Here is an 11,396-nt window from a genome sequence, read left to right as displayed (position 1 = left end):
TACGGCGCATGCCCAAAGGCGACCAATTTCCACACCTGTATGGTGATCAGTAGCTAGGTGCCTACATGGTTTGGAGGAAGGTCGGTTACGGCTGGGTTTATATTATAAATCGTACCATTCTGTGATGTAAACACGTACAGTGCATATGGCATAATATGTATTGCATTGTCGTCTGCTGAAAGGCCGTAATAGCGGACGTAAAACCATCAAAATCAATCGATGCAACCACGGAATTGGATCTAAGCTCGTGATGCAACAGACATTGATTGCTTCGTCTGGAAACGTAGAATTTTATACGTCTCTGCTTCATCCTTTTCAAACATGTATGCAGAGACATGTCTCTGTTATATCATATGCACGGACTTAGATCTAATCTAATTCCGTGGTAGCTAACAAAAGTACAGGACCTGTATTTGTTACATATACAGCTATATTTGGACCTAATTAACGGGCCCCAATTTAATGATTCTTTCCGTCTCAAAAATGGATCCATGCGCCTTGAAAAGGGGATTGGGAAGGTTCGACGTCTTTATTTTATAACGTGCTACCTGTGTATACTCTTCCACCATGTATACTATCGTGGTGGTGGTTGTGGGGTACGTGTTTGTCAGGCCGCATAACCCACCGGAAAACATGAGCTAGATCAGTGGCGGATCCAATGGGGTTTTTTGGGCTTCAGGACCCCCCCCCCTGAGAATGTTCTTTAAAAATCATAAATTTTTACCATTTTCCTCATTTCTTCCCCACTTGGACCCCCCTGGACATTTGGAAACCCTCCCAGATAGGTCTCTGGATCCGCCGTTGTAGATATATAGTCTTTTAGTTGGATTTGGGACATTTTAGAACGCAATTCAATGTTATAATTTAAATAAATTTGAGAACAGTTAAATAGCATGTTCAATGTTATAAGTATTTATAATAATAACGTTCACAATATTTCGGATAATGGAGGTTTAACTAGTTTGAGAACTACGCGGTACTTTTTATACTCTGACGTGAAATGAGATACTTAGTAAAGACAAAGGAAGCGGGAGGAGGATGGTGTTATTACGCTATAGAACAGACACACACTTACGATCTTAAACCAACGATCTTAAACCAACCGTGAAGGGTGCATATAGGTAATTAGTGCATGGACGGGTGTGTGTGTGTGTGTGTGTGGTACATATCCCGGCGCGCCAGTGATAGATCCTTAACACTGATTGTAAATTTATGTCATCATCTATGTTATAAATATCTGTTGACGGAATTTACAAATTTACAAATGACAATTTCGACAATTTTAATTTTGAAAACTGCAGCTTATATTATTATATGAGATTAATTGGGCTTCAAGACACACCCCCCCCCCCCCCCCCCCCCCCCCCCGATAATTTTGTAACCCCTGGCGTGTCGAAAATGTCGTCTATTATACGCTAACAAAGGATTCAAACAGAGACATTATATAATGCAGATACACCTTCTAGCGGCGTACCATAAGAATGAGTGACAGGTATCTAACCTTAGCCGTAAAGACCCTTTTGATAGTGTATTACTTTAACTTCGGGCAATGATAAGATACACCGTATCTATATAGTGCATGGATACCAACTAACACTCCGTTCATCTCAGGTGTGAACGAAATATTTTTCCACCTTCAGGCGCGATAACAGGCACCAGACACCAGGTATAATCGCATACACATATTACTTGACCTGGAAACGGGACGGTCAGTTTGGACACTAAATTACCAATAAAACCAAGATATGTTATTACTCCATGTTGGAATTGAAAGTGGTAACAAATATATTAAAGAAAGGGAGTGACTTTAATAATTGCCCTAAAGTCAGTAGCTGAAAAAATATCTCCAAAGTATTTATGTTCCTGCATGCCAGACTAAGAAATTCACAGCTTCTTTGGGACGGGAGAACTCCCACACCACAAACCCGGTGCTTCACCCTGGCAGACCGGCCACTTTCCATCAACCACCCACAACCCTTTGTCAATTTGGCTTCGGCTACGGAATTTATATTTTTTTTAGTGAATAACAGAAACGAATATTTTGATAATTATCTCCAGGTTGCATAGTGATTTTAATGAACTAGAATGTAATGAATGATTTAAAATTGTAGAGTGTAATTTATTCTTTTTTTTCCGGTTAAAATAATAATGTAAAAATAATAATAAGATACAACATTTGTATAGCGCCCTATATATAATTTCAAATAACTATAACGCGCTTTACAACATCTGGATCATAGTATTAGTTATAATTGTTTAAGAAAGGCCTACAATCACCATTAAACATTAAGCAAGAAGATAATCATCTCAATGTGCACATAAACGAATAAATAAAGGGTGGTATCTACATGTACATGACGTCTGTGCAAAGAGCCTAAAATGCAGACGTGAAGAGGTGAGTTTTGATGTCCTTCTTGAATTGGGCCAGGATATTTCACTTCCTAATAGCAGATGGTAAGCTATTTCAGTAACCGAAAGCTTCACAAAGCACCAGTTTTCATAGGTCACAGTACGAGATTTTGGGACATATGTAAGCTTGAGCAGTGTTTTTTTTAGGTAACCCCGTTTTGTTATCGCGAACGGAACCAGTATACTATTTATTTAACGAAAGTTATGGAAATTAAAAAGCCATACATTTTTCGACACGGCCCTTATGCTCTTCCGTATGTTCCTCATCTACATGCAGATAATATTATTCAATATGTTGTTGTTTCAATTTATATAGAGTTAGGACTAGTATCTGAAAATAATTGTCATTCTTAATTGGTTTATCAAATGTTCTACTAATATTGAGAATGTTAAAAAATGTCAAAGAGAAGAAAAAAAATGTGCGAGAATGGGGAATGGGTGATTGAAATATAACGTGTACATGCCAATGTAAAGTTGAAGAACTTAAAATTAAAAAAAAAATAACGATAATTGGACTCCAGACGTCACAAAGAGTAAACGCTTATAGTATAACGCTATCAAGATTACGAGTTATCTCCCGTTGAACGATCGGCGTGTGTGTGATTCTGCTCCTGTTTTTTAAACGATTGATCCTCCGAGATACCTGTCATTTGTAAAATTCGTTCCTTTGTGCAAATGCACACATCTTTCCGGATGGAGTTTCAACAACCATGCACACATATAGCAACATTGTTCCATCCGTCGTAGACCTTCATCAGGTAAGTTCTGGTCATATGTTTTCGTGTCATCCGAAAACAAATATGATTTCGAAAAAAAACCACCAACTGAGTAGTAGATCATTATTGTCGATGACAATCAATATGGGATCTATGCCAGACCCTTGTGGAATCCCAAATGTTCTACATGTATGAATATCCATTCCGAGAAATTCTTCCTAAAACTACCTTTTATCAGTCTGACAATTGTATGTTGTGTTCCGTTAATTAATGTGGCAGCCTTTGTTTTCGTAATATTCGTGTCAAACGCCTTTCAAAAATCTGTATAAATGCTGCAATAATTTGGGGTTCCTTAAGGATCCCTGCCCCGCTGTACTGTGTATTTTCTTCGGAAATTCTTGTTTAACACTGATTAACCTCTTAACCTCCGTGAAGATGTAACCGTGTCACAGTAAGGCTAGGGCGTATCTGTTTACCAGGTAGCTCAGTCGGTTAGAGCGATAGTATAACAGTCTGAGGTCCAGGGTTCGAGTCCCGATCTAACCCCGTTAAATGATCACACTCGGAACACTGTCGTTAATCATGTTTTGATCATTTCTTTTTGACCATTTATTAAGTCCTGCATGATCTGTTTTTATTGTCAGAAATGATTAATCAAAGCTATAGTCATGCCGGGAAGGAGGATTCCAAAGCGTAGTTACAGTTCTAGGTAGTGGCACGGGCATCCTTAATGCGTGACATGGCTGTGGTCCATTTATCAAATGGAGCATTGCTGATCTGCCATATGCTGTTATTAAGTTCTTCTTCTTCAGAGTACAGGGGCTCCATCAGTATAACGTTGATTATGCCATTGGGAGCCTGTGCACAGAGGCGTGAAAAAGGGGATTATTTACAGTGATGAGATAAGTTTTTTTTTGGTGCAGGGTATAAGATAAAAGGTAAAAGTTGGTGTATGTTAACTAGCGTGTGATGAAGGCTTCAAAGGATGCATAGGGTATGTGTGTCTTAAAGTCCTCGAGTGTGGTGGATTGTACTGCTGCTATGGGAAGGAGATTCCATTGTGTTATTGTGTCACAGTGTGGAATGAATGAATATTTGTAGATGTCCGTTGTAGCAGAGATGTGTTTGTATGCGTAAGGGTGTGCATGTCTGGTTCGAAGGTCTACGGGTGTGAGTATATATATGTTGGATTTAACTAAATACTTAATTTTATTTCTTGTGATCAAGTCAGATTTTTTCCTAAAGAGTGTTTTTATTATTATTTTACACAGAATGAAAGTAAAAATTACAGATCAATGATTTCCAGCGAGGGACTCCTTTCTTGAGCCATTTCTTTTCTTCGGGAACAGTATCAGTTTTCATTTACTAATATTATAAGGATGTCAAGGGCTCGCCTATTGTCGACAAACACATTAAGGATCCCCATTTCACTGCCTAAACATGTATACAGGTATATCCATTGGACATTTACGTTTTTAAAAATACCCGTTTCAGAACAAAACAGTCTACATGCGTGTTTCCCCCTTTTTGTCTGTTACTTATTTAAAGGTACCGTGCCGCTTAACTTCGCATTTTTCTTGTCAACATGAGAAATCTTGCATTTATTACCTTTCTTACATAGCAAAAGTTATTAACTTTCCGTTAATATCAAACTCAGAAAGTGAAACGTGTCAAAGATATGAAATAAAAAGGAATTTAATTTTACTTTCTTACGTGCCGTAAAGAATTCGACATTTCACATAATGTTAAGCATGCGCAGACACGGTAGATGTAATGGCGCTGTTCATGCTAAAGAGCGGTCGACCAAGCAGGCAGATATAATCAGCGAGATAAAGGTAAAAGCTGGAACCCGATCAACAGCACAATAAAGCAAAAGTATATATCGACGAAACCTTCGAATACCGATGGAATGCTCTTAAGGAATAGAAAAGAGTTTGTTTACCCCTTAGAGCTGCGATGCTTTTATTTGACATGTGAGAACTAAATCGGCTGATTTAACACTCAGCACGTTTAATGTGTAAACATTACCTCTGACCCAGTCGAATATATAGTCGCAATTCGTTGGATTCTGCCCCCGTGGCATCTCGTGAATTTACGTTTGCATAATAATGCCGTAAACATGTCCTCAACCATGCTTGTGGTGAGATAAGTAACCGCCAGGAAAAGGCTCTCGCATGCTTATACTTGACATAAACATAAGTCATTGAAATTTTAAATCTTTCCAACCCAAAACACTTATAATATTCATGGAATTTTATTACTACAAGTTTTACAACAGTTTTTCCCGACAGATTGCGGCACGGTTGTAACTTTAAAGTTTACGAGTTATTGAGAAACTGCAAAGAAGATGTCTGTTTTTTTCGACGTTGTTTGATTATCTCCGGGTCCATTTGTCTTGTTTGATTGTTCGGGGATTTAAAGGAGGAAAACATAGATGAGGTACACACTAGTGAGGGGTCTTTATCTTAACCACAATCGCATATTAAAATAATACAGACCACTGCAATGAACTCATATGACCCTAACCAATATAAAGTCGTTAGCGTTAAAAATATTACGGGGGTAAGTTCTGGCTATCTGGCGTATAGCCAGATAACATAGGCCAAATGTGTTATGAAAACTACAGTTGATTGCAGATACAGGTGATGTTGTGCATCCTTTATTGCATAATAAAAGCCCATTAGAAAATTTCACTATGTTTTCCTATGAATTGCCTTGGTGATTTAATGTTACGTCACGCATTACAAGGTATCCCGGGATGATGTATGTAGCCTTTTTATTACTCATGCTCTGTGTGTTCCCGCGATGATATATTAGGTGGTGTGAGTACCCTACCTGTAACCTATCTGATGCAGTGTGTATACGCTCCCTATCGATAGGCGACATGTCTCGGGTCGAGTGACATGAAAAATATACAAATTCGTCACACCGTTGTACAGGTAGCTCACTCAGTCATAGCTTGACAAAGGGACCAGTCGGTCTTGAACGTTGCGACACGTTTGGTACGTGTATTGTTTGTGTAAAAAATAAAACTTTTATATAAGCTGTGAGTATGATTTAGAAGTTTTCGTTAAAAAGTCATTTTTTGATAGAGTTCCGCGTAAGGATATGAGGTTACGCCCCTAAAAGTCCGACCCCATCTGCTGTACTGGCAGGTAAGCCTAGCTTGCTCAGGCCATATTTCTTCAGATCTCTTAATGATCCCCGTACCTCAACCAAAAACAGTAACTACGCTTCGGAAAGTGTTTAATTTTTATCAATATTTTTCCTTATGCGGACAAAACATTTGCATGATGGACAGTATACATTGCCCTGTAGTCCGAATTATTCTGACATTTTATCGGTCTGTCGTCGATTAACGTCAGAACTCCGGCCCTCACTTCAAACTGATATTTTAAAAAAACAAATCGTCACTTTCACACACATGTCGCACATGGATCGAAAGATCTATTCTTTATGAACTAGGTGGCATCAATAACATGTTTCAAAGATCATTACGAACAGTATTTTCCAACGTTTTCTATACCAACTCATGTTTTTAATGGAAATTAGGTCATGAGCAATGTCACATGACTTGTCGAGATTTCGCGTTACCGAAGGTATTTCCCAACGTTATGACGTAGGCCGGCGATATTTTAGTCACGTGGCATTAGAAGGCGGGGCTATCAAAAAACTAGAGTAAAACAGAGTAAGTTTGAGAAAATATGTTTTTAGTGATTGTATTGGTTGTTTGAGGCATGTAATATATGTTTATCTTGTGCATAAAGAATAGATCTTTCGATCCATGTGCGACATGTGTGTGAAAGTGACGATTTGTTTCTAAAATATCAGTTTGAAGTGCGAACCGGGTGCGGGTCGCTGAGTTCCCGCATATTATAGAGAGCTGGAGTTCTGACGTTAATCGACGACAGACCGATATAAAAAAAAGTCGATAAAGCCGACAGACAACATATATGACAACCAACAGATACATTGATACATCGGTACAAGAAGTATCCGATGTATCCCAGGCTTTACGGGTTGTGTGAAGCATACCAGTGTGCTAAGCCAACTAATCAGAGGGGTCAGGTCTAGCATTGGGAACCTGACAGTAGTACGGTTAGACCTCGTAAACGCATACGGGACGATAACCCGTGCAGGTTCGAGGAGAGAATTGGCCTGCCGTAACCAACTGCATAATCGTAAGAGTTAAGAAGGATCTATAAGAGTTTCTTTATTGTCTTCTGTTTAGAGAGATATTGAAGAAACCAAGAACAGACCTGTTGTAGCGCATTGCATGTAAAAGGCGTCTGATGTGACCCACTTCCTGCAGCATCGGGGATTTTCTTCCGTGTTTTCTACGAACAGAATATTGAAGAGACCAACATTGATCGATACCCCCATTGCATCATTTGGGATCTTTTTCATTTCTATCATTCCTGTTTATTTTCCATTTCCAGTGGAGTTTCCCTAGGCTTCTGTCCTTCGTATGATCTTGGGTGTTGCGAGTAGCGAGTAGCCCTACATCACCGATTTATTCCAGGGCATATACAGGAAATAGTACGAAACTACTTCTGTGACATCCAGTTTCGAATTACTGTTTGGGAGGCCGCAACATCTTGGAAAAGAATAGTGACGGGATATACCATATCCGCCGTTCTATTCGTAATGGTGATTTATTCTTTATTATCAAGGTAACAGAACGGGAAACCGGAGGGCCAAGGATAGAGTCAGGAATCGGATAGAGACATTATGGATGACTTGACCGTGAACACTATCACGCAGAAGAAATATGGGGTTTGTCTGCTTTGGAGAAGTAGTCTCATATGTAAGAAAGAAGTTAAAGGCAAGGAAATCGCGGTGTATGGTATTGAAGGCCACACGATTTTAGTTGACGTCACAGGTTGAGGAAATGCCATCAATTATGGACAACACGATCAAGTGCATAGGAAGGTGGTTTGATGCATCAACGTGCAGAGATCGTCAAGTTGGGCCTGCAATGTATGTTCAAGGAGTGGATTTTCCAACATGGACTGCCACCGAAACCATCACCTTCCTTTCGGAGTTGGTTTGGATTCCCGCCCGGTTTGTGAAGGCGGATAAGAAGGAGTAAAGAGCGACACAGCAGTAGCATTCTCAGAGAGACGGAGACATGAGAGATGAGTGTGGTATTGGGGAAGAAAGTTGTTTCCTAGACGTGGTGCAGACAATATTACGTTCTGATGTGGCGATGTTGTCTGTCGAATCAAGACAGATTATAGTCATCGCGATGATTGTGCCTCGGGAAGAGCGATATGGTCAGGCTAATTAGAGGAAGAAAGCTAGGTATGCAGAGCTCATGGAATAGTGTTGGAACAATGGTGACGCACTTGTTTGTTTCCTGTGGAGGTTGGATGCAGAAGGTTACCGGCACGCTCAAACTGAAAGACGTTACATGCTTTGGGTGTGGTCGGGGTGACACGCAACACGCACGCATCATGTTGGCTGTAGAGTAGACGGGGAAAAGAAAGACCGGAAGAGGAAAGAGAGGGACCCATATATTGATTGGCAGTGAGTCATCATTTCGAGGATGTTCCGGGACAAAGATTGAAAAGTCCAGAGATTCATGGATCGGTACACTTAGTGAAAGAAAGAAAAAAATGAAGAGAAAAATCCATGTTATAAGTAAATAATATCCATTTATAATATACATTATGTAAAAATGGCTACTATATGGTTTCTAAATATTGTCTGAAGCAGTGTTATCTCCAAGGGGATAAAATTCGAAGCCATACCATCATTCACGATTTCGCGGAGTTAAGCGATTTCATGAGTTTGTTGGTTGATTTGTTTTACTTCTGAGAGTTTTTGTAAACGGTTCGAGGACTTCCGAATGCATATCAATTTTCACAGCAGAGGTAAACAGTGGATTAAAAACAAGTTTAACGTATAATGTAGAATAATATTGAAAGAAAATATTGTACATTTAACAGCTATCATTGACATTAAAGAACATTTTTGACATAAAAAACAAACCTTGAGATACGCTTTCGTGCGTTTATGAATAACATTTCAATAACATTTGACAGAATGACAGAAAATACATTCCTTCCACTGTGATAAGCTTTACAGCTTATGATATTACGCAAGACTGGCCTTAATGAAGTAAAGTTATATAGAAGTGCATGCTTCTTACCTGAGTAGTTATGAGGCATGAACACAGAGAACATGTCATACGATCTTCTTTTTTACCATAAGCTATCTCCGTCTTACTTATCTGACACTTTAGTGACGCCATTTGTCGAACAGGATCTGAAACAATACATTGTTTTGTTTGGATGTCACTGGATTTTTAGAAAAACGTGAGAAAAGGTGAGTGAAGGACACATATTATGTTAAAAATATACCATACATCTCAAGGTAAGAGCATCGGTTTGTCACCTTTAAGGATCAATGGCCCACCGCAGACGAAATATTTTAGAACTTCACTGTAGTTTTTCATATATACAGTGTATAAACCTCGCCCAAGCCCCCGAAAAACCTCATCACATCCCCCCACAACCACCACGCCCCCCCCTATATTTGTTTTTTATATATAACTGAAGCGCCACAGGGGCATGCTACTTCCGTTGACTAGGTACGTAGCTATTAGGGAGCACATAACAATGATATGAGGTTAAGGAGCTTGGGTATTATAAACGAACTTGAGGCCTCCTCAGGCTGATATTTGAGTCTGAGCTCAAGAATTTTTGCTCAGCGCCGTAATTCAATAAAAAAAAGAAACAAAAAACGAAAAATAACAACACAATAACGCCTCAAGCTTTGGCCAAAAAGCTGATGCTGCCCAATATAAGTTTTAGTTCGAATTCAAGCTCAGGAATGAACATCTTTGCAGGGTTTGAATCCTGGTCTGGTCTTAAAATTGACCAATGAAAAGTGTCATGACCCTATTAGTACATGTCTTATACCGGTATAAACTCCACACTTTTTGTGGAGGGGTGTGGAGGGATGTGGAGGGGTGTGGAGGGATGTGGAGGGATGTGGAGGGTGATCTTTGACCTAGATATGCATGGAATGTATGACGCAAAAGTGGAGGGAAAACCCAGATATATATGGAATGTGTGGAGGGACTGTGTGACACACAAAAGGAAAGAATATGTGGAGGGACTATGTGACACACAATAGGAAAGAATGTGTGGAGGGATAATATCGTATGGTAGCATGCAAGACTGAACATATCCACAACAGGCGATGATGTAAGGTCTTCCCCGTCATGCTATTGTTAGACTGATGTAGAAGTCAGCTATCAAAGCGCCTCGTCACTATGTAGAGGTAACGGTTGCTATTGTAGGAAAAGATATGTGCACAGTATCCTAACTCAGTCAAGCTTTTGCAATGATGTTATCAGCAAGAAACACTGTAGCTTAGCAGGTTAGAACGTTAGGCTAAAAATCTAGGGATCAATCCCCTATGTAGCCATATAATTTATCATATATAAACAACTTTATAATGAATAATACGAGAATGTAAAAGTATTTAAATGATATTATCACCAGGATACTCTACTACAAAGTATGTTTACTGTCAGCCATGGAACAGGAATGTGGTGGGAAAACCTTCCCACTACACCTGTTCCAATGAAGCATCAACACTACCTAAAATGAGAATAGAAATGAACACAGAATGAAAGTTTCAAAACTAACCAATTTAATAATCAACATAGTTAAAGTTAACCAAAAGTCTCCATGTTAATATTTTCCTTTTTCATATTTTTATATTATTATTTTCATAATTTCAGATTTTTTATTTTTGAGTTCGAATTCGTTAGCACGGAGTGAATATATAATGTCCGAATCGAACAGGTATTTTTCGCTTTCTCTGGTTAAATTATTTTAGCAAGAGACCTTGATATGTTTTGTTTATGTTTGTATTTGTTTTATAATATCGTGCTTCAATATACTGATTACATGAACAATTAACACAAGCGTTGACGTTGATGGCCTGCTTTCGTTTTAAACATCTCCAAAACATTACTGGACAATCTAAAACAATATGAAACCAGGATCTGTGCTAATGCATGGCTAAACCGTAAATGGTAATTATGTAGTATTTAAGTATACGACAAACCTAATACCTTAATGTGTCAAGCTACTGAGAGGTGAAATATTACCCATTTAAAAATAATGTAAAAAAATCATGATCAATTTTCCCGTTGTGTACTTGTACATTCATTCATATTGTACGATACAATACTTTTTTCACTAGTGTTTTCTATCGTGAAAAAACCCAGAAGTTTTTAGACATACTCGAGAA

The sequence above is a fragment of the Mizuhopecten yessoensis genome, unplaced genomic scaffold (assembly GCF_002113885.1).
Source record: "Mizuhopecten yessoensis strain PY_sf001 unplaced genomic scaffold, ASM211388v2 scaffold11173, whole genome shotgun sequence".
NCBI lineage: Eukaryota > Metazoa > Mollusca > Bivalvia > Pectinida > Pectinidae > Mizuhopecten > Mizuhopecten yessoensis.
This window is presented reverse-complemented; position numbering follows the sequence as displayed.